The sequence below is a fragment of the Stegastes partitus genome, unplaced genomic scaffold, assembly GCF_000690725.1.
Source record: "Stegastes partitus isolate 25-593 unplaced genomic scaffold, Stegastes_partitus-1.0.2 Scaffold61, whole genome shotgun sequence".
Taxonomy (NCBI): domain Eukaryota; kingdom Metazoa; phylum Chordata; class Actinopteri; family Pomacentridae; genus Stegastes; species Stegastes partitus.
In genome coordinates, this window is record NW_007577792.1 from 104227 (window position 1) to 109081 (window position 4855).

Here is a 4855-nt window from a genome sequence, read left to right on the forward strand (position 1 = left end):
ATCACAGGACCTGTTCCCAGACATCGGATAAGGGATTTGATCCACCTTGTACACACGAGAGAAGCCTTAAAACAAGTCCAGTGAGTCGCACTCCAATTTAGGCTTCCCCACAATCCAGCGGGCGGGCGAGCGCCGAAATGCTCATCTGAGAATCTCCTTTTGACAATTAAGACACCCATGGAGGCATGGAAAGCTCTCAATTCCATTAGCCTCTGTGCTGTTTCACTCTATCTGTCCACTGAGCCTTAACTTACTTATTAGTACAAGTCTGCCGTATTTTGTTGGGGAAGCGATTAGTGAAATCTACATGAAAAGGCAATTTCCCTCTTCTTTTCTTTCCCTTCACTCTCTCACACTTCATTGAGATCAGACAGATCTAAAGAATGGCATTTGGGCACTAATGAAATTCGCTCCGCATCATTTCGGATGTTAATCTTCGGACGGAAGTGACTTGTGTCTTTATTTACTCGTTTCTCTGTGACAAATGGTCAGAGTTGGCAAAAAAAAAATTACATCGGCGCTGGTTTGCTCCCCCCTACTTAACCAGAGGCTGGGAGCATCGGCTGGCAGTCAGCTTAGAGACTGCAGCTCCGCTTTGATGTATTGGAGTTAATATCTTCCTGACATTTCTCAGGACAGATTTTCATCACTGGATTCATCTGTACTTTTGGGGCTATGTGATAAATGAGTCGGGACATTCATTTTCCTCGTCTCTGTTGCTTCTGTGGAGGGAGGACGTGTGCGTGTGAGTGCATGTGTAAATACTGCATGTTGAGATGCAGGGGTGTGAATCTCTGCATGGGGTCGTGCATACGTGTTAGTGTGTGTGTGTGTGTGTGTGTGTGTGTGTGTCCCTCTGAGCCTGGCACGAGCGCGCTTGTGACACGAAATAGACGGCGGCATTAATGGAAGTGACATTAATTTGACAGAGCGCTCACTAACATGCGAAGTCACTCGCAGTTCATAAGAATAATATTAACTCGGCATTAACATGCAAGGCTGTCTGTTGCACCAGATGCCGAGCGTTTTGGAGAGCGGGTGCTGCAGCCTGTCTTTCTGGGCCACGGGTACATCACGGTTGGAGTATGCACAACAAGAAAAGCCTCATTCTTGCTGTCTGTATATTGTAGCGGTGCTGACACGCTGAAACTCCTCCGCTGTGGCTGATGGGAGATACTTCGCAGCTCAGGCACCATCCAGCGGCATTCTTGAAATAGCTCAAAGCAGCCAGACGGTGTAAAGGGTATAGTTTAGGGAGCGGGTTTATACATAAAACCTGTTCATCATTGCAGAGCAGATATAGCTTTGTCAACTTGATGAATAGCTAGCACGCCCTTGAGCAGAGCCGCAACACACACACACACACACAATAACAAGTGAAGCCGGTGGAAAAGCTGAAGGCTATTTAGTCCCAGCCATTAACACTAATCAAAAACCACTTTACCTGATAAGAACTACAGGGGTCGTCTACCAGCTCCCGGCACCCACATCCCTCTTTGCTAATATTGACTGAGCTTAAACAAGGTGCCACTAGTAGGACCCATGAAGGTGATGAAGAGATACGGGTGAGAGTGCTAATTCGTAGCTAAGCGAAACGGGGACCATCCGTTGGCCGACCCGGACGATTAGTCTGCGACACCCAAACAGGTAGGAGACACAATCGAGAGCCTGTCAGACACGAAAACATGCACAAACAAAATGAACAGAAAACAACACACATTCACTTCACACACAGGCGGTGCTGTACAGTATGGATCGGGCATTGACCACATCTCATGAAAGATGCAGTTATGCAGATGGAGTCGGGGTGAGTGAATGCAGGCCATAGGGGGCTGGCGTGGAGCAGCCCAGAGCTTCCTCCCCTCTGCTGAACGGGCAGCTCCTCCAGGCGACGCCAACCTCCTGGTGTCGCGCCGAGTCACCGAAATACAATAATGCACAGTGCTAAATTTCCATCCACCCTTGCTTTAGCTTTAACCGCTTTAAACCGTAGCAGCAGGTTGCAGGAGAGCTGGAGCCGATCCCAGCCGACCAGTTCTGTTGACAAGAGTTTGGAGAAATATATTCATAAGCAGAAGGTTCGTTTTAATGAGGAGGACGAGACGGAACTTATAAAAAGAAAGTGAAAATAAAACCTTTAAAGCTGTGGTTATCAGTATTTTAATACCAACAGTGTGTGGCGGGGGGCTACAAAATGGGGTGGAGGAAAGAAGAATAAAGGAGCCGGATGGAGCTGTACCGGTGTCTAACGAACCCGACAGCGCCACCTGGAGACTCTCACCCGAGGAATGATGACGTTCAATTTAAACTACTGTAACGTGAGGGTTCTTTGATGGTTAATGGATCACTCTGATTAATAATGAGACAGCAGGATGGAGACGGATTTCTTACTCCAAACAGCATCTTTACTCTTCACATGCCAGCGTCCACAACACTTCCTGACACACTTCGTCACCTGACCGAACGAACCAATCAGGAGGAGGCAGAACCAAATTAGGCAAATGCCAGTGTATTATAAAACAGCAGATTCACCGATTAACTTAGATTACAAATGAAAATGTTAAAATGTGTAAATAATAAATCTGCAAACATAAATGTAAACTGTTGCTCAGGTAAGCACTATGAATATTTTTACAAATTAACTTGAACATATGAATTTACATATTTTCCTCCACTCAGCACAAATTGCTCTTCATCTATGAAACTTACACGACCAACATGGAGAAGACAGAGACATGGTTAAAATCAAAAGAAATGACATTTATTGAATAATTGATGGGATGATTGATTGATTGCTGGATTTCTGGAGTGGAAAGAGCTACAACAAATAGAGCTTAAAATACACAAAAATATTTATTTCATCAATTTAATTCTAGTAACAATAGAATAATGTTTTGAAAGAAACACTTCCAGAACAATAAAATTAGCCCACGGAGCGGACGGAACCAGCAGGAGGAGGGAGGTGGCCGATTATTTAAGTGTCCTCAGAGCACCACAAACCTCCAACCACTGGTGAGCTCACAGCAATTTGCAACAACTACCAAACCGGTGGAGGATAAGGTGCCCCAGTGCTTCTACCACGACAACCTGTGACACTAGAACGCCGAACCCCCACCGCCAGCCGGCAACCTTGTCCACTAAAGAGGACGATGGCACAAAACCAGTTGGCTCAATCTAAGATACAAAATAAGACCAACACAACCCAACTGAGACAAAGCTCAAACAAACAAAGGCAAAACAGCCCTCAGTATAACCGTCTTTGTTCGGGGAATCGGCAGCCTCTGAGGCACCAATCTGAGACAAACGTGAGTCACAAGGAGCCCATGTGGCACTCAAGCAGAGACAACAAGAACAGCCAGGATGCCACAGGTGCTTTAAATACCCTCATTTAGGGGCGGGGCCATGGGAGGAGTTGACCTGGTGGTGTGTTCAAGAACTACCAGGAAAGTTTGCCTGAACACAAATGTTCCTACAACAATCGGACTCCTTGTATGTGAAAGGGGTCGCCCATGACGACCCTACAGATAATTACAACCTAGTTCGAGCTGTATCGTGTCTTCCAGGCCACTGTTCATAGCCCCTAATTTGACTGTTTTGGTTGACTCTAACAGCTCTCATTGTGTTCAGCCACAGTATGCAGGTATTTGCTATAAAAAAAAAGTTTTAAAACCCCACCGTGTACTAAACACTCAGGATTATCATGTGGAAAAAGTTAACAAGTATTTCATGAAATAAACGAGCTAAAGACCCAAATAGCAGCAACACGTAGCAGAGACAACAATGGCAATGTTATGTTCACAGCATAGATAAAACATGGATGTAGCCTCCAGGTCTGACAAGTGGAGCAACACGGAAGTGATTTAACCCTACGTTCTCTCTAACAGCCAGCAGGGGGAAACGCCACTGGAGGCAAGAAGAAGTATGATTGTGTTGATGTCTATAAGAAAATGATGCTACTTCTCACTTGATCTTAACGCCGTAAACCTTTTGAACATGAATAAATGGTTTCAATCACTACTTTCAACTTGGCGTGATGTTGATTTTGTAAATGATGGTCCCATTTAGAGTCCAACAGATGATAAAGCAGGATGTTGGTTTTAGGGTGGTACAAGTCATACAGTATTGCCATGAGCAGTGGGATTCTCCAGACTGATCTGCCCCTCGGTTCACTACTGGCAACATTCAAATGCAAACCCAAGGCTTCAAACCAGTGAAGAACCCTCCATCGCTACGTTTATCTTTTATATACTGTCTGTGGTTCACAGGCTTGTTTCTACGCCACCAAGTGGCCAAAAGCTCAGTTAATGTAGAACACACAGCACTTTCTTTCTGGCCACACACTCTCACACTAGTGGAGGCCAAAATGACCACATAAATCAGTCAGAATCCATTTATTTTTCACGATCTTGCAGAAGGAAACTTGGACATGTGAACAGACTGAACCACTGAAGCCCGGCTGTTAAAAGGTTTCAGAACTTTACAGTAGTCAGGTGGACTTGGAACCTTAGGATAGAGTCAAGCTAGGCTAACTGGCTGTTAGCGCCTTCTACACATTAACCACACACACTCACAGCATTGGTGTCAATCTTATCTCAGCAAGAAATCAAATGAGCATGAAAACAAAAGCAGCTGTGACGATTTGGACGACCTCAGAACTTCTCAGAGGTGGATACCAGTGTGCATGAACCCAGATGGTGAATGGTGATCAGTGGTCCTCATCAGAAACTAAAGAATGCAGTCAGAACACAAATGAGTTTAAAGCATTCCAACCTTAGTCGTGTCTTATTTGAAAGGCTTGCCCTGTAAAGCAGCGGGGTTAAATGAATTGTATCTCTGAAATACTAATATCCATCCA